The sequence below is a fragment of the Arctopsyche grandis genome, chromosome 6 (genome assembly GCF_051622035.1).
Source record: "Arctopsyche grandis isolate Sample6627 chromosome 6, ASM5162203v2, whole genome shotgun sequence".
NCBI lineage: Eukaryota > Metazoa > Arthropoda > Insecta > Trichoptera > Hydropsychidae > Arctopsyche > Arctopsyche grandis.
In genome coordinates this window covers 24,973,252-24,994,271 of record NC_135360.1, presented here as the reverse complement: position 1 = coordinate 24,994,271, position 21,020 = coordinate 24,973,252, and the positions used below count along the sequence as shown (strand labels likewise).

Here is a 21,020-nt window from a genome sequence, read left to right as displayed (position 1 = left end):
TATTTGCCGTATATAAGTTTTCAATATTGACGCTGAAGCAAAAAAAACTTGGAAAAGGAGCGTATCTATGTAATCTCGTATCAAGTCGTTGCGTCTACTCTGAGGAAGGGTACTTGTCTTTGAATATTACAATAGTTTGAAGTTAGGAGTATTTTTCATCTCGGCGGTTAGAATTTTATTCAAATTGCAATAGGTATAGAATTTAATATATGTATCTACTGGAAACCGTACTCGAGTTTTTAATTCAAAACTTGGTACTTTCTACTTGACTGGGAGACAAAGCGTGCAATTTGACACGCTAATTTTAATTTGGGTTTGAAATGGCAAGTCTTTAAAGTGAGGGTTTTATGGTAAGCGTCCTTTATATAGTTTGGATCTTAAAGTTCATATATTTTTAAAATTTATTTCTAATTTTATTCCTAACACTTTTACTACAATAGGTACATATATGAGCCAATAAGTAGAAGTACAATTTTCAGTTCCATAAATATTTCTGTTGGACTTAATTCATAAATTGTTATCAATTATTTTAATTCGATATGTGCAGAATCTTGGTAAAGCAGAATAAACGTATTACAGGACACCATTATTTTGAAATATTAAAACACATAAAATTATATTTAATGTTTTGCGAGATATTTCTCAAAACGAAGAAAAGTGGACTTTCAATTATAACGACTCATATGTTCTTTCCTACCTAAAGTATATACATAATGTACTAACAAAGTATATGTTACAGTCCAAGTGTTCATTCATGAATATACTATAATAGTTTGTTCATACACGAACTATTGGTTTTAGTTTAAGTGCTAGTTTAAATCAAAAGATATCGTCAAATAGACTCACCAGGTTTCGCATGATACTTTAAGCAGTCAAAACCTTTGAAATGTCAAAACGACAAGTATTTAAAAAGGAAATCCAACGGAAATCGCATTATAACGTTGCTATGATTTCGGCTAATTTATAAAAAAATTCAAAACTATACATACATATAGAGGACGGGACAAAATTATGTCTTAACAGTTTGTGCATGAATAAACTATGTATGTATGTAGTTTATTTGTCAATTTGTTCTTTTGCGTAAACTACAGCAGGCCAGATTGGTTCGTGTATGAACAAACTAGTATGTTCACGAAAGAACGAAATGTACATTTGGACTTTTACGTATATGTATGTATGTACATCTATATAGTTTTAGTGAATAGAATACTATTAGGGCACTATACTTTCAGTTACTAACTTTAAAATACCATAATTATAGGTATAAAGCACGTTTATAGGAGTGTTTTCAGTAACATTTTTAGGTATTAATGAATTAATTGTAAACGATGTTTTTTTAATGGCCTAATTTTCTTCACTGACATTGAAGATTAGAGCAAAATTACAATGGTGTAAAATCCTTCCTTAAATTTAAATTAAATCATTACTTTTATTAAGTAAGGCATTCATATAAAATATTATACTGTTTAAGTCGTAAATTTATAACTTGAGATTTATAAGCTCGAAATTCAATTCGTTTTATTTAAATTGAAAAAATTTAACGGCCTAAGTGGCGAATGGGCATTTTTTATACGAGTGTTATTTTTCCCGACGTGGAATTCGTCGCGTTATTTCATTATTGCTGTCGAAGCTGTATACTTTTAGCAAGATTTTGGAATATGCATTTCTTAGTAGGCAGGTATTTAACTACGCACATGAAAAAAATATTGTAATTTTATACTCGAAACGAACGGATGATGGAGAGGAGAAGAAAAACAGATATAATTATTATGTATTTTAAAGGAAGTAGGCAAGCTCGTTATCAATTTCCGTGGCTACATTCGAATGTTTCGCTTTTTGCGTTTTGATATTTAATTTCGCATTTTGCTCTGCGCTTAAGAGCATCTGTAAATGTCGTCGCTATCTTTTTTCTCTCGTCATTCAAACGCCATTTGGATATTACCGTCTTCTCAAACTCAGTGTGGGTTTTGACAAGGGGGACAAAGATGATGGCGCGTAATATTATTTATTCCCTTGGTTGTGAGTTTCGCCGTGGAGGTCCGCTCGTTTCTATTCAGATCTGATTGATGAGGTCCAGAAATAAATGCGATTCGTCTAACGACGCAAATATGCCTCGCCTCCTACGCGAAATTTATCGCGTCTTATAAAAATTTTATTTGCGTTTTGATTTGGGTCAATTTGAGCCGAGGCAGCGGCTCAGTACCCCAAGTTTAAATTAACTTTCCACTTTACAATATTCTTAATCACTTTTCTTTGAAATTGCTTTCTTTGGTGGCATAAGTCGGCTTTTAAAGGACGATTAGCTCCAATTTATTTACTACACACAGAAACATTATATTAACCTACATATATGTATGTCTGTGTATGAAGATTTACAGCAGGCGGGGCTGCTGGATTATTTCCCAAGTCATCTTGATTGAATTACCCACAGTCGCAGAGAAGATTATAGTTTATTCTGTGGAGTTTATCTCACTTCTTTTAAGCGAAAAAACTCGTTTAAAAAAATAACCCTTTGTAGGACTACAACTTTCCATTTAGATTGCAGAATCGGATGGTTTCATTTTGATTCACTTCCATTCTTTATTATTACAACATCTAAACATAAACTTACACAGAAGCATGACGCTCTTATGAAGCAAAATGAAAAACGAGAGTATAAATATACATATGTATGTAAGCATATTTTTGAAAACAAAATTAAACGGTTCACTTCACTTCTTCGTGTACATATATTATACATATGTAGATATATTATATGTATGTATCTTCTGGATAGGTCTCAGTTACAGGTACAATATTTAATATTACAATACCAATAGCAATTATTTTACCAAGAAATCACAGATTCTAATATAATACAATCTTATACTAAACAAAAAGATTCAACAAAAACTAAAATACAAAACATTCTCAAAAACAGTTAATGCTTACTAATCATTAGTTGTTTAACTCTTCCCAAAACTCATCCCCTGGAGTGTTTTCGGTAATATTTTACCATTGTATTGACATACGTTTGACAGTGATCGATATTAGTGATTCTCATATTTGAAAAAAATAGTAGAAACTTTTCGAAATAATTGGATCGTATGAATTAACAATGATTTGAAGAACCGCCCTTCCCAGCTGGAAGCTACGAGCACGTCCATGCCGTGCGATTTAGTGTGTTTGCGCCTTAAACTCATATGTTAATAAATTTTAAGGCTTTTGAAAGTAATGAATAAGAAATTAAATAAAGTTTCTATTAGAACAAGAGTATTACATACATCATTACCGCAATTTCAAAAAAAAATATTATACATATGTAAATAATAAATATAATTTAAACTTATTTAAGTTAATGTACCGTATGTTTATATTGTGGGTAGATAAATATAATATTTTTATATTGCACCTGCTTTGAATATATGTACAATAAAGTAGCACAAGGTCAGCGAAGGGGTTCTTCTATTTCGGGATATCGTTTCATGAATTGAAAATTTTCCATAGGGTGTATTCTTTATTATTCAAGCAGAATTTGTCACGCTTTGTCGAACGTCAGCATTGAAATGGATGGAAAATGTTATTTTTAACAAGTATCATCATACTGCTTGATATTACATTTTCATATTGCGACACGAATTTAATTAATACTTAATGTTTATATTGTTTTCAGATCTTTATTTTGCACATGCTGTCGCCGGTTAAAGTTTTCAATTGTAAAATATCCCAGAGCGTGTTCGCCAAGTCATTTCCGAAGTGCAGTTAAGGTGAAAGTTTCAACGATGGCGTTAATATCTTTGGCAATATTGGCTGTGGTCTGCAACACGTGTCTAGCATCAGATAGAACCGACAAAACGGATCGTTATTCTTCTTCAAGTTGGGCGGATACGAACAGTTTTGCAGCGGATGCATGGCAGGAGAGTGTAGATGTTGTGAGAGTTTTGTGGAAAGATTGCTCTAAAAATGTAAGCATGCCTAGTAATCTAATTCAATTTTTTTATCTAATGATTAATAATTAATTAATGTAATAGTATTTAAGTTCTTAAATATATATAAGTCTGGCCATTTACGAAGACCTACCCTTACTCTAAGAAAAGATGCGCAAAAGCATCCCACTAGTACATGATCTTAGCGTGCGTACTTTTTCCATAGAGTGGGGGTGCGACTTTATGAATGTGATGATCTCTCATTTGATACATTGAATCAGAAGGAATCATTAAAATTTTAATGATTTGTAATGCTTATACAAATACGCAATACGTTACTTTCAAAATATGAAGAATTTTTTTTGTAGCAAAGATTTAATATGATTTATATTATATATAAAAAAAAACGCTGGCATGCTTGGTCAGTGCCGTCACGGTCTTGCCGAAACTCCCCACCTCTTAGAGTATTTTCGGTGATTTTTTATCCTTGTACATCATCATTTGATGGTTGTACCTACTGCCCGCACAGTTCTATCGGATGGTTCTTATTCCAAGCAGGGCCGTCGAGAGAAAAACCGGACCGATGTGCAATTTTCAAAAATGTAGGTCAAATAATAGACATGTCCGGTAGTAAAGAAGAAATAAAGAGACGAAATTAGGATGGAGTACATTTTGACAAATGAATGTTGTTTTTAAATAAAAAATGTCACTATAACCGAAGAAAAAGATCTTCGATCAATGCGTTTCGCCACTGATGACGTATGCATTTGAAACTTGGACATTGAACGCCAAGATGCGACACAAAGTTCAATGCAATCAAAGAAGTATGAAAAGCTGTATGTTCGGCATAACGAGGAAAGACAGGAAGCGGAATACGTGGGCGAGAAGTATGACAAGGGTAGTGGACATAGTGGATAGAGTTAAAGAGATTGAAATAGCAATTGGTGGGCCAAAGGCTAGAATAATGGATGAAAGGTGGACAAAAGAAATGCTAGAATGGTACCTGAGAGAATTCAAAAGGGTAAAAGGAAGACCGCAAGGAAGATGGGTAGACGAAATTAGGAAATTGTGTGGCGTGAGATGGATGAGTTGCGCAAAACAGAGACGAGTGGAAGCGTGTTGGAGAGGCCTTCATCCAGCAGTGAATGATGAGCCGCTGTAGATGATGATGATACATAAATGAATATATATTTTTTATTTTTCTCATATCTTTGTATTTTGTCCAAACTTTAAATTAAAATGAACAAATAAAATGTGTATACAGTTTGAATACTTACACATTAATAGAACACACACAACATTAAAACATTTCAATCTTAATCATTTTATTTGGGTAGTAATTTCATTGATATTCTTGGAGGGGAAGTCTGTAGTTTTTCTTAGATATAAAAAAATGTACATGTATGTACTACAAAAGATAAGTAACCTTTTGTTTTGATTTAATTATTAGGTAGATGAAAGCTGAAACTTTCCTTGTTACAGGTTTTCAATGGAAATGACACCGGCATAAAACAAGAACATTTTAGTTTGCTTGTTAAGTGTGCTAAAAGGAAAACTTTGAAAGCTTTAGACAGAACATTGAATTCAGACGTAATATCACTCGGTCCTGGAATTCAGCTGGTGAAATATGAAGTGGCAAATGATAAAGTTAAGGATAACAGGTGAGTTAAAAATATAAATATAACAAAACTTTGTACATTGACGAATTTATAGAGCGAAAATTAATTAGTCTCTTTGTGTTTGTCGAAGTCTTACAAAAGCAAAGAGCGTTAATTGGCGGCTAAAAAAAATTCAATTAAATAACCAAAATGCTCTGATGTTATTTTTATAAAAATTCAAAATTAATTACTTATTTACGATTTAAATTTAGAAATGCGACACTTCGAGCGATGAACGACGCCATTTACGAAAACGGCGATTGGCGATTTTTAGTACTGGAGAGAATGGCGAACGTGTTCAATACGCATGTATTGAAATTCGATATGCAAGATTTGGAGAAAAAGTCCGACACAGGTGAGAAAAGCAGACAATTTTTAATACTATGCATTGAATTGAATTCGTATTGAGTATGATTTTTGATTGTTTCAGTCGAGTCGAGGCATCGCAGGCGACATCACATGATGCAGATGATGATGTTCGGCATAACGTCGATGGGAATGGTTTTGGTACCGATGGGTTTTCAATTTTTGGCAGTGCTAGGTGGAAAAGCGCTGCTTTTGGCAAAATTGGCGTTGCTCCTCTCGTCCATCCAGGGATTGAAGAAGGTACAATAATCTTCGAACCAACAGTCGAATAACTCCGAAAGACGTAATATTTCTTCCTCTTTTTCAGAATGAATGTACTTAATTAGCACAGGGTCGTTTTAATCTCATTTTGAAATATAACTTGAAATACCATATATTTTAAATTTAAATATGATCTGAATTATTAATCACGATTTCCGTGGATGTACATAATTTATATGAAAATATATTGATTTATTTTTTCATCATTGTTACTAATGCTTTGAATGAATATTATTGCATAGGGATGGGTTCAGGATTCAAATTAAAGTCACTTCACAGCATTTATTCAATGATCCAGGAGTGACTCCTTTTACAGGACAATTTGCACAGCATAGCCTCTGCGTGTCCATTTTTTGGACAAATACGGGTCCGTTTGGTTTACTCTAGTGTGTTTATTGTCTACTCACGAATTCCATTAGGTCTCCTCTCATGTTCCCACGTTACAATATCATTGGAATCAGGGACGTCCTGTTAGAGCAACCGGGGCACTGCCTCACACAGATTCCTCCTAACCAAAAAAAAATGTATATTGTTGGTGACCCGCAATTCAAGACGTGTTTATTTATCCCGTTCACCACGCGGTGATCAGAACAGTAATTTGGTTATCTGCCCTGGTCCCGTGGTCGCCAGCTTCAGTTTATCAGCTACTATGGTACTTGCGAGAGATATACATATGTATGTACATACATATATTAAGTTTATTTTTTTGGGCGGGTTTAGTCTCCTCGTGCCTCACCTGTTTTTCACAAGTCAGAAGCCACCCCTGATTGGAATTAACAATATGTAGTGTCATTTATTACTGTAACTTACCGAATTTTATAAATTTTCGCACAATTTGGACGCAATATCGACTGTAATTTTCCAGATCAATTATTATAGTTATCCTTGCTCCATTCAACGATATACAATGTAAGTAGTATTGCTATTCGAAAGTAATCTCAGATATACATATGTACATATGTATATATAGTATTTTTTTAATACAGGAAACTACCGTTTTCTACATATAAACTTTATAATGAAAACTGGCAATTTCAATGCTTTTCCGATTGCGTTACGACCACGTTTATTACACATTCGAATAGAAGTATATCTACGCATACGAATAGACGTATGCAGTTTTACATCAATATGAAATAATTCTACCATACGATTGTCGTTCGTATCGTTTATTTTACGACTAAATATCTTAAATTATGATACATACAAAAATATATATTAAAATATTATGATACATCACAAAAAAAGTTTGAATACCCTTGATATATGTACATACATATGTATGTATGTAGCTTAAATTCAATTTTTCAAAGCGTTTAAACGCACGCGTGCAAAATACAATATCGTACGGAAAATCGAAGGGAGCTTGGTATATATGTACATAGTACATACGTGAATATTTAGCTATTTTGACACGAAAATTTTTGCTAAAGATTATCGAAAAAGAAGATAGATTACCATGATTTAAGAAGCAAAGAGCGTGTGGGTGTACTCTTAAAGCTTTCGCATACAATATCCGGAGAGACGCGCAAATAATAATCCGATCAACAACAAAAAAAATATTCCACATATAAAAACATCATGTTTATATGATAAAAAGCGTGCTTCAAAGAACGTACAGCGAGCGTTCAAATATTAAAATAATAATAAAGATTTGTAGTTATTTTGTTCCAGATCGCTACTAGTCCGTTGAACTACGGATTGTATCAAATGGACGGCCATTTGGAAAAGCGCGGACACGGAGAGTCAGAATGGAAGAGTACTTACAATAAAATAGAAGAACCTGAAGAAATCAGCCGGGAGAAGATCAAGTATAGGTACGACAGCGAATCGAGACTGTGGAAACCGGAAATGTCTAACAAATCGAACAAAAAGAGGTCCCTACACGGCCAGAACGTATACGCCGTATATCCTGTCTCTCCTCACGAATCGTCTTCTTATAGTCAAGTTCAACTACCCCATACACTATACACATCTTCAGGGGGTGGTGCTGATATTTACAACCATGGACCATCTACAGACATACACGCAGAGTATACGATAGACTTACCGGTGAAACGTTTATAAAAAAATATTCCATTTCCGCTGACTCCGATATATGGTTAGACCGCATTGATATGATCGACATGTAAATATTAAAATAATTGTATAATATCATTAAATCTAATAAATTAAAAATAACTGTATTTTTGTGTATTTATTTGTGCATTATGTTAATTTTATGTTAACTTGAATTCCTTCTGAGCTCGTTTTGATCGTTTGAAAATGAGAATTGTAAATGACAAAACAATTCTCCTGGGTAATGATGGCAGTTTGAGACGATAAAAAATGGTAAGACTTTAAAATAAACTGGTTTTATATTCTAAAATTTTATATCGGGAAGAATAAAGCGGATTTGAATAAAGCTCAGTCCATGTTGAAAAAAAAAGGAAAGTCATTGGAATTGAATACATTTTTCTTCAGTACTTTTCAAAGTTGTTCAACCGAGAGCCGTGAGGTATTGATCGAATTATTTAACCTCAGCGAAGTTTGATAACAATGAAAATAATAAAATCGACGAAAACCTTAGTAATGCTTCCAATTTTCGAACAATACTTAATTTTTTTTCCGTCAATAGCTTCTTAAAATTATACATTCCTCGGTTACGTTCAGAATTTTTCCCTCTACCGCTGTCTAATAAAATAAGCACGGGGCGAGTAAGAGAATACGAGTAATAAAAATCCGGCACTATAGTAGACGTTATTGCGAGAAAGTTGGCGGCCATTTGCATTTGATGGCCGTCGGAAGGAGTCATGTGAAGGAGGAAACAACAATGGCGGATTAAGTAGGAGGAAAAGGAAGCTATTTTCTCAGCCCCTATAGGCATCGCATAAGTACGAGCTAAGTAAAGATTAAGTTGCCGATCGTATCCCCGCATAACTGCAATATACTGGAAATCGGCACGTGTTTGTTTTGGTAGTTGGATCGAGATTAGTCGTTGGTCTTTGAGAACTCCAGAGCAAGGCGGTAACCGTTTGCTCAAATTAAATATCATATTTGTGTGTGTGTGTGTGTGGATAAGAAGGTGTAAACGGATTAATTCCGCCTACGACTCACTTATACTTGACCTTTCGATTGTAATAAAAAGGAATACCAAATTAATGTTATGCATATCAAACTTGTGGAAATCACTCATTTGCTTATATCTAATATATAATTTCGAAAGAGACTGCATATATTTTGCCAGCAGCATAGCTCGGTCGTTAAGCTTCTACGTAGCATCGAGAGGCGCCGGGTTAGATCCCATGAGTTGACCTCGATTGAAAAGAATTTTTCAGAGTATATCTGTAGTGCTGCTGGTCAGACCTGGATATTCGTGACTCCAGGTCGACCGTTTCCTATCAGAGTTTGCCAGTTTTCTCTGATTCAATTGTTGAAACGGTTCCCGGTAAAATTGGTTAAATATCCTTCCTATCCACTATATATGTATGTCACCACTATTTGAGATTGATTAATGTACAATAAAATTTATGTACAATTCATAGATGTCTCGTTAATTTGCGAGTATTTCAGTGTCTCGTAATTCAGCGACTTGTATAATAAAAAAAATGCTGCGATGTTTGTAATTGGCCAGGAAGACGCATTGGAGTTACCTATAAGGCCTTCCTGGTATATATATATATATATATATATATATATATATATATAAAAAAAAAAAAAAATATATATATATATATATATATATATATATATATATATATATATATATATATATATATATATATATATATATATATATATATATATATATAACCTTGGTTGGTTGGTGCGTAGACAACACATTCGATTTATTTTTTTTTCGATTCATAGGCACCGATTCGATTTTTTTCGATTCAAAGGATTCAAAGTCCCCGGGGGCGCAGGCGCCAGATTCTGGTATACATATAATTTCGAAAGAGACTAGTATATACATATGTTTGTTTGTTCGTGACAGTCAATTTAATAAAAAAAAAACAAATGAATATTCAAATAAATTTATATAAAATGAAACTATTCAAGTAACTTTAATAAAATGTTTAATATTAGATAAGTCATGTTTAAGCGGTTTATTTATTTATTTATTTATTTGGAAAATTTACAGTTTATTAAGTTACATAGATTGATAGTAAAAAAAATATAATTATGTTAAGTAAACCATTAATAATTTTCACATATAGGTAAAAAAAAGAAAAGCTCAAACATTTAAAATAAGAAACATAAATGATAATAGAGTAAGATAGTTAAAGAAAACAAAAAAAGAAAAAAAATAGAAATAACAGTATAATAAAAATATCAAAATAATAAGAATAATAATATGATAAAAATTATGAAATAATAAAAAAAATATAATATATAACAAAAAACAAAAAGACAAAATAAATACATCAAAATAAAAATTCATAATCACAATCGTAAATTTTCATTAAAATTAATCATCGAAAAACAAATTTGCAATAATTACTCTAGCTTGTATAGCATTAATATTAAATAAGTCAAACATAGAAATTGTTAAGATTAGTGTGTTGACGGTGGAGCTTGCACGCCAGATGAATGAGCTTCTTCCATAATTAGAAAAAGTATTAGGTATGTAAAGGAGCTCATTACATCTAGTCATTCTATTTGGTACACGCAATGATAGTCTGCTCAATAATTGAGGACAGTCGATCGAGCCGTTAAGGATGTTCAAAATTGTTGAGATGTCAGCTATCTCCCTTCTTTTGACAAGAGGAAGTATATGCTGACACCTACAAGCATCTTCATAGGAAGTATAGGTTAATCCAAAACGGCTACTGACGTACCTCAAGAATCTCTTCTGAATGCGCTCCAATCTGTCTCTTGCACCAGAGTACTCTGGGTTCCAAACTTGGGATGCAAACTCAACAATACTTCTTACGTATGCACAATATAGTATTTTGTATGATTTTATAGAAGTAAAGCATTTGGAGGACCCGAGGGCCTTCGACGCTCGAGCTACAACATTGTCAATATGTTTACTAAAGGATAGATCAGAGTTTAAAAAGACTCCCAAATCCCTAATTTCCGATACCCTTGTGAGTCTATGTCCGTTGATTGAATGAGGAAAGTCAACTGGACATAGTTTTCTGGTGAAGGTTATGCAGGAGCATTTTGCTACATTAATTTCCAACTTATTTATGCTGCAATAAGCCTCTAGCCTGAACAAATCATCTTGTAAGGCCAAAGTATCATTTCGGTTGTCTATTCTCTTGAAAATCTTCATATCATCAGCAAATAATAGTACATTTGAATTCTGAAAACATTTTTCAATATCGAAGATGAAAATATTGAATAATATATTATTATATATTATATTGAATAATAATATATTATATTACAAATACCGAGCGAAGCCCGGTAAAACCACTAGTAATATGTACATATGTATAATAAATTTATTAGACATTTGTAACTTTCAGTTTTATATCTCATTTCCATTTCGTTATCCAGTTCAAAGTTTTACAAAGGACATCTCACTACTCTTTACCATTTAGTAGTCGAAACTCATGTACAGAATATGCTCTAGCCAATTGAATTGAGACATATTACACAAAGTGGGTTACTTTCAGTTTCAGTAAAATTTAGCTACAAATTGAATGCTTTAATGGTAATTATGATAAAAAAAATGAGGATCAGTGTTACTATGTATGTATGTACATACGTACATACATACATATGTATGTACTGAATTATTTTTATTTATACTTTGGAAATGGTGGCATAGCCGATGCACCGAATTATTATTATTTTTCTGCTTTTACTTTTTATTTCTTTTAATCTATGAATTATTACTATTATTATTATGATTTTTATTTTTCTCTCTTATTTTCTTGTGGAGGCCATTTTGGCGCATTTGGTTCTTCCTGTAATGCCAATGGTCCAAACTAATGTTTAAATGCATATTATACTCACTTTATATTCAATGTCAAACTAAGAATAAGATTTGAGGATTTTATTTATTCTTTTATTTGATATTTTTCACATTATCTTCATTTTTATGTATTATTTTTCTTTTACTATTTTTTTTATCTTGTTTTTCTGCTTTTGCTTTTTTCTTTTTATTTTATGCATGTTATTGTATTTTATTTTCGTGTTCTTCTCTTTTTCAAATGTAGGCCATTGTGGCGCATTAGGTTCTTCCTGTAATGCCACAATGGTCCAAAACTATAAATGAATAAATTATATTGTCTAAAGATGCTATTCGGGTTGCCCCTGAGCGACATATTCGGTATCAAATTTGTACGTAAATAAATTTATAGATTATACACTTTTAAATCATATTCAAACCGGCATAGTAGACTAGTGGTTAGCATATAATGCTTTGAACAAAGCCATACCCTGGATTTGTGAGTCCAGGTCAATCGTTTCCTATCAGAGTTTGCCAATTTATCTGATTTTCATTGAAACAGTTCCAAAAAATTGGCAACCTTACCTATTTTCTCGCAAATCTCGAGTTATAAGCAATCTCGAATTTCGCTGAATTGTATAAAATGTTGCAAATTAACAAATTTGACCATAGATGTCTCTGTGGATGTTAATTGATGTTTTAACTTTGTATAATAATACTTGTATCAAATGTACATTGTTTGTAGCCAGGAAGGCGCATTGGGGCTACCCGTGAGGCCTTTTTGGTATAAATTAAAAAAAAATAGTGGTGACATTGTGGGTAGGATGGTTTTTGACAATTTGATGATGGACTGTTTCAACAATGAAATCAGATAAATTGGCAAACTCTGATAGGAAAAGATCGACTTATATTCAAGTCTGACTAGCAGCACTACAGATAATATTCAGAAAAAATTCTTTTCAATCGAGGTCAATCCACGGGATCGAACTCGGCAACCTCTAGTACCCAAATAGGTGGTTAAATACAACCACCAAGCTATGCCGCTGGGTATCATACATATGTACATGTATTAAGATTTTAAAAAATCTTAATGAATTCGTAATCGGAATTCAAGTAAGGTTTATTTAATTTTGAAATAAATATCGTAAGAAATTAAAAAAAAAATCTAAATAACTACATATAATACAGCATACAGATGTAGTGATTCGTCTGTCGTAGAATAATAATAATAATAATAATAGCTTTTATTCCAGACGATGAGGAGAATAGTGCAATCCCCAACGCCCATATAAATAATATATAGATAATAAAAAAAGTATTGAAAAATAGTAAACAAAAAATAAATAAATAATTACATAAGTAAATATATAAATATTACTGATAATAAATAATAATAATAATAATAAATAATAATAATAATAATAATAATAATAATAATAATAATAATTATAATAAATAAATAATAATAAATAAGTCTAATAATAATAAATAATAATAATAATTATTATTATTTATTATTATTGTTGAGATTGTTGCCTACAATATTTTCATTAAAAGCTAAGGCGTGAGCAAATTCAAAGCGTCTGGTCCAGTCAATTTTAATAACATGCTAAGCCGTTTAAACTTGCTACTATTATATTTACTACTTGGTACTATTATACTTACTAGTGAAACGATATGCTAACTTCCCCAATTGATTGTCTGGCAGGATGCTGTGTCCTTAAGACCGAGGCTATTATTTTTATTAAAGAAATCAACCAGTATTAATTTCAAATGAATTTGTGCATAAATAATTGACGAAAATAATAAATTATGATATTCTTTAGTTATATTTTTCTTTGAAAAATTATATACTGTAAAATTATAATGTACTTCTATTTGTCAAGTTGGGAACAACGATTCGTAGAAATTTCAACATCGTCCCTTAAAACCAAATTACACACTCTTCAGCTGAAACCTCAAACGTAGCTAGGCACTTAAAATTAGTATACAGGTAAAGAAACCTTATACAATTATATTGAATTATAACAGTCAACATTATAAGAACGTTCATTTTCGTTCTATATATAAATTCATTAGATGGAAATTTCATGCAACGCAAAGATGTTGATTGTATATATTGTATGTATATATGTAATCCAGGTGTCACCAATCTACGGGCCGCAAAAAATTTTCATCCTGTTAGTGGTACTATTAATCTGGTTGTGATATTTTATCAAAGAAAACATATTAATGAAATTAATGAGGCCGACTTGTTTGATCATACTGAAGTGTTTTATTACTTTGTTGAAAGGTCAAAAATGTTGTGCCCACTATTCTTTCCACATCCCTGAACGTATCACGCTGAAAATTTATATTTGTATTCTTTATGTACTAACTTAGAGCTGATAAGGTTTTGGTCAGAATTCGTAAACCGGAAGTAGTATTTTTCTTAAAACAATATTTCATTATTTTATTTTGACGTTTTAAATTATTTTAATCTTTTTGATATTTATTGTGTATAATAATAATAGTGATGTTAAGTAAAAAAAAAAATTGAACAAAATACGACAACCGGAAGTAGAACTTTTGTCTTGTGCAAGTTTCCATACATTTGCGCTCAATTGGTATCAAAAATGATGTAAGTAAAAATGCTTAGTATTTCATAATGCTGCCGGTATGTGTCTGTACGGTTCAATATAGAATTTTGTTTTGTGACTTTCTTATATTCCTCAAATACATAGATAAAGTCATGGGTTGGTCACAACCGAATTTTTTTTATACATATGTTATATTTCGTCATACATATGTGCAATGACAAGAATTACCCCAAGGCGACACATATGGTGAGATTATTTTTTGTATACATATATGTACATAAGTACTGGCAAATTTTCAAACATAACAGTACATAGAATACAATAGAGACATCTATCGACAATCAATACATTTTTCGATACACGACAAAATTTGCGAGAAATATATTATGCAGATAGTATATTTTTATAAGATTCAACAAATTTGAGATGCAAAAAGCTCGAATTTGCGAGAAACTGAGGGGGAGAATACCGATTTATTTGAATCCGTCACAATAATTTGACAAGAAAAAATTCTAACAGGAGTTGGTTGATTTGTGTTTTAATAACCACAAGATCTCACCAGAAGCGTATTTGGCTTGGACTCGAACCCGCAACCTCTCTAATAATATGCAATAGCTCTACCAGTGCATTACACTGTGGTTGTTTTGATCTCAGAGTCGAAATTTCAAACCAGCCGGCTTCTTAAAAATGTTGAATACTCCTGATGTAGACAGTTGATCTTTCACATATTAATAAAGTCAATTAATTTACGCATAAACAAATATTTAAGGAGCCAAAGAGGCTCAACGAAAGCGTAAAATGTGATTTTATTTTGTGAAATGTCAAAGTTATTATTCACGCATACCCTACATACATACGTACATAGTACTAGAGAATTAAAAAGCAGATATGTATGTTAAAATTGGGTCTACGTGACGAGACAGAATGTTAAATTACAGAAAACACAAATATCGGAAGGCAAAGATCGAAAATCAAAAGATCTTAAGTCGAAAGATCAAAAAAAAAAAAATGGTGCATGGTAAACGGTACATATGTACTTACGTACATACTCACTTAATTTGCGCGAGCAGGATACAACAGGAACAAGAGGAACATGCTTTTCCTCCCATATTCTGCGCGCGCACATTAATACGGGAGGAAAAGCCTGTTCCTCTTGTTCCTGTTGTATCCTGCTCGGGCAAATTAAGTGAGTATGTACCGTTTACCATGCACCTTTTTTTTGATCTTTCGATTTTCGATCTTTGCCTTCCGATATTTGCGTTTTCTGTAATTTAACATTCTGTCTCGTCACGGAGACCGGTTAAAATTCTACATACAATTACATATATACAAATTTTACAAATTATATAAATATTTTAAAATTAAACCAACAGATTATTATGGTTATTGTTTAACTGATTCTTTGGGGGAAAACTTTCACTTTTGTTTGATTTAAAGGGTATTATTAAAGTTGTACTGAGAGAAGTTGTGTTTAAACAAAATTCGCTTCGCATATTATTTTACCGCATCCGTCTAACGGGTTTGATTACATTAAAATCGGATGTTTTAAATTGGTTAATTCTATACATTTTCTCAGGTACGTACCTGACCGCAGACAAAACTCTCGGTTAAATATCAACCAGACTTTGGAAAGCGTTCACCGAACGATGAAAGTTGGCGATCGAATTATTTCAAACTTTAAATAATTATCGCGAAATTTAATCGTGACGTGGGTTTACACATGTATAATACATACATGTGTAAAGTTATTACACGGTTGTATCTTTGAACTTGATAAATTTATAACTAGTTATCTGGGGATGGGTTTAATGTGCAATTAATAAGGCTTAGACGAGCGTCCAATGTAAACTTTAATAACTAACGATGAACTGAACTTCCCAAGGAAATTATTATGTATTTTATAATTGTATTCTAAGAATATTAGTAAACTATGAAATTATCTCATTAATTAGATTGTTTTTGATATTTCGAACTACATATGTATATACATAAATACATATATAGGATCAAGGTTCTATTATAATACATTCGAAACTGTGGTCTCTTCAGCGGCATACTGTCTCTGAAAACACAATTATCTATGTTTGTTGCCATCCAAGATAACATTATATCACGTTGTTTGCTCGGGGACTTTTCACGTTGCGTTGTTGACAATGTAGGGCTGCTTACGTGCTTCATTTCAAATGAGAAAAAAGGGACAAGATCTCACTAATTTTAATTATGCATAATATTTACTTACTGTTTGTTCGATTTCAGATATCCTATCACTCACATGTACATACATATATGTATTATACGTATATACATACGTTTATCTTTATTGAACGAAATTATTTATATATTTTCAATTTATTAAGAAAAGATACTCGGCGTGGATTTAAAATTAAAATATTATATATTGCAATATTTACATTATGAAATAGAGGTCGCCGATGAAACAAGTACAGTATTTTTACTTCACGATCACGTTTATGTCTCACAATTTGCGGTAAGGGGGTGTATTTTCTCCTCTCGAAAAAAGTGGTATCAGTTTCAATATGTTTCAATATGGACATATTTGCTCTTTATACTTTTAAAAGATGTCTAATATAATTCGTAAAATACGTCTTTGCTATATAAAAATACTGTATAAATATGTATTTAACATAAAAAAAGTAATAACAAAGCTTAAAAGTTTAAAATGCAAAGGATGTTTAAGAGGTAGTAAAATTATTTTTTGTTTTATTTTCAATCTAATGTATAATTTCGAAAGAGACTTTGTATGTATGTAAGTATCATTGGTTCGGAACTTCGTAAACAATGCAAAGTTTATATGACGACAATTAAATTGGTTGAATATTAAATTTTTTTCGATTCAAATAAATTTAATAAAAAAACAAATAAATATTTACTATTAGGTTCGCTATGTTTACGCTGTTTATATTACAAATACTGAGCGAAGCCGGGTAACACAACTAGTATATAATATATACAGGTACATACCTTATATTTCAGTATATTTTTAGAACAGTTAATTATTTTATTAGCACCGCTAGAGATAATCAAGATTTTGTTCTTAATACCAGGTTGATATGATACGAGTGCACTCAGACCTCAGAACGTTACTGTGATGTCACGTTTCCACGTGACATCACAGTAACGTTCGAGTGACCAAATTCAGGGAATCGGTCTGAGTGCACTCGTATCATGTCAATTCGGTATAAAATAGACTAAACTGTAGATTTTTTCTTATTTAAATATATACATTTATATATTAGTATAAGAATAATCATTTGAAAAACATTTAACTGCAATATTATATTTATTTATATAGTATACATTATATGACTTAAATAGCAGAAATAAATATTTCAAATGTTTTTACGGCTCAAAATCTAATTCAGATTAAAAACTGTTTCATTTCAAATTAAAGTATCGATGTCAAATTTCCAATACAACAAATTAAATGGAAAAAGTCGACTTGTAAGAAATTCGATCAACGAGAGGAGATTGGATTAAAAAAGGAAAGGCAACAAGTCGTAGATAATATGAATTGGAATCATTACGTAACTGTTACCAATACATTTCTTACATATATTAAATAAGCGATTTAGATACCTGTGTAATGAATATTATGAACATAAGATTATTACTTTCATATGAAAATTGAAGATTAAATTTTAATTATGAGCAACACGATGTCGATTAAATTTCGCTCCGTTTACCGAACGTAATTAATTATAAACAAGCCCGGATAAAGAAGCGTTGCGTTTACTCCATGAAATCAGATGTTTTCGAAAATTTGCCTAAAATGAAAATGCGCAAAACGCCCGCAGGTGGAAAATTAGGGGTGATTATAGAGTTATTATCGGAAAATACGTATGCAAATTTTATTGCGCGAGTTTTATTTTTAAAAGCCGTTCATTGTATCGCTTAATGGAAAGTGTGTTTTATGGCTTGAATTAAATTTAGCGTAAATGTATTGTAACAAGGTTGACTTGTATAACGTTTTTATGTTAAGCTGAAGCTGAAGCGTCTCGTTTCGCTTTTAGAAAGATTTAAAAAAAATATGAATACAAATTTATCATACTTTTCTGATTATTATTTCAAATGTAGCTGATTCACTTTTATAACCATCATTTTATTGTCTATCGTAGGGAAGCGCCTTGAAACACTTTCTACTGACTTCAAAGGGCATATAACTTGTAAAAATATAATTATTTCAATCTTAAGTAATATACCTACATATACATATATGTAGGTAACCAGCAGCATAGACTTGTGTTTAAAATATAATACTTTCGAACAAAATGGCCACGGGTTCAATTCCACCGGTTGTTGCTGGCCAGACCTTGAATATGTGACTCTAAGTCAATCGTTTACTATCAGAGTTTGCCAATTTATCTGATTTTTATTAAAAATTGGCAAATTTTACCCATTTTCTAGCAAATTAAAAATTTTCAGCATCTCGAACTTCACTGATTTGTATCAAATGCTACAAATTTGACAATAGATGTCTCTATTGATGTTAATTGATATTTGTATTTACCTTGTATAATACTTACAATACTTCTGTACAATGATACCATAGATGTCGTGTTTAATGTAAATAAAAATATATGGGTCGGCTATGCATATCCACAGTTTTTAACTTGGGACCATTCAATTTGGTATACTATTTCACTCAACTTAAATATATCGATTTCGGAATGGCTCTGAATCATTGATCGAAAATTTCACATACAAAATTGCTTATATAAAAGGTGGGGCAGAAAGACCGCCTTGATTTTAGATTGGCGTAGCAGGGAGAGAGATTGAATTGGTGTGCCGACTATAAAAGCCGTCACTTGTCAGATGTAATATTAGAAATCATTTAATTAAAAACTGCATTTTATGTAGAATACATACACGAATAAATTTTTTTCCCTGAATGCAGCTTAGTTTGTTTTTTATTAGCCTGCCAAATGGGGCGATCTTTCTGCCCCACGCTGTATATAAAAATGAATTATTGTATACTATGTTTATATGTTTGTGGGTATATACCAGAACTTCATAAGGTCCAGTCAAGTATGGAAAGTTGAATGTTTGGCGGAACGAGGAGAGATAGAAAACGGAATACGTGGGTTAGAAGAATGACAATGAAGTTTGTTGTTATGGTGAGAGTAAAGATATTGAAATGGCAATTGGCGAGTCACATTGTTAGAAGAACGGACGATAGATGGACGAAATAAGTACTCGAATGGTACCCGAGAGAATGTAAAAAGGTGTAAATAAGGCCACATGGGTGGATGCAATCAGAAAAAATGTAAGAAATGAGGTGGATGAGAGTTGCTCAAAACAGAGACGAATGGAAGCGTTTTGGAGAGGCTTTAATCCAGCAGTGAATGGCGAATGATGATGTGTGCTATGAAAATCCTCATTCTCAACATTGGGCTGCCAATCTTGGTATAGTATCTCACGGTATCCAAATATAGACAATAGATGGGTTTTGGAAGATGTCATAGCACTCTTAAGGTTTTTATTTTAATTAAATGAAGAATTTCTTTACTCCGTTAAATATCTATGAATAATATGAATATAATTTTTGAAGAAAAAATAGATAAAAGAGAAAAGGAAGGTGTATCCAATTTTTAAATAAAGGCGGATGAAATTTTGATTTCAAATAGTCGACAGCAAGAGTATCATTATCATATATTGATGTTGTTTAATTATATGGTTATATAAACTATATAAACCCTGAATAAATATATATGTGTGTATATAAATTCTGAAGCACAATATTTTGGATTTTTGAATGAAATTCCCATTCATTTTAAATTAGAAGTTGTACTTAAGCGAATGTTCTCAAGGCTCTCATGCTCCGAAAAATGATTAAAGTTTACGATAATGATTATCAGTCATACTTTTCCTGGGTACATATAATGTATATATATTTTTCAGATGTTCTTAACTAAGATGAAGATTTATTATACTAAGAACGTACATAAAAGTAAGAAAAAAGGTACCAAAAGAATGTTCAAATAACAAAAATCTTTTTAAAAGCTACAAATACGTGTTCAAATGATGTATTTCAATAAACACTAATAGACAACGTAAAATGACGTAGAATGAATCGTATATTTTTTTACGTATTAAAATAGCTGCAATTTAAATTTGCGTGATTTCTTTTTTTTGGCACACGCGTCTATAGACAATAGCATTATTTTATACACACACCGAGTGTATGTTTATCATTAACATCGGCACAATACAAAAACGGTTGAATTGGACCCCATAAACTGTATCTACAAATAAGGCCAACACTCGTGTTGTCTCTAGAATAAGAAGAAAAAAAAAGATCGCACTACATACAAGATACATAGACACACACGAACAAACATAAGAAAACAAG

General features: G+C 31.7%; 1 protein-coding gene across 1 annotated transcript in view; it reads right to left on the bottom strand.

Annotated features, from left to right (window-relative positions):
- Positions 1 to 21,020, bottom strand: part of ndl (serine protease nudel) — a 61,021-nt gene that overhangs the window by 15,943 nt on the left and 24,058 nt on the right. The gene's annotated exons all lie outside the window — the stretch shown is intronic.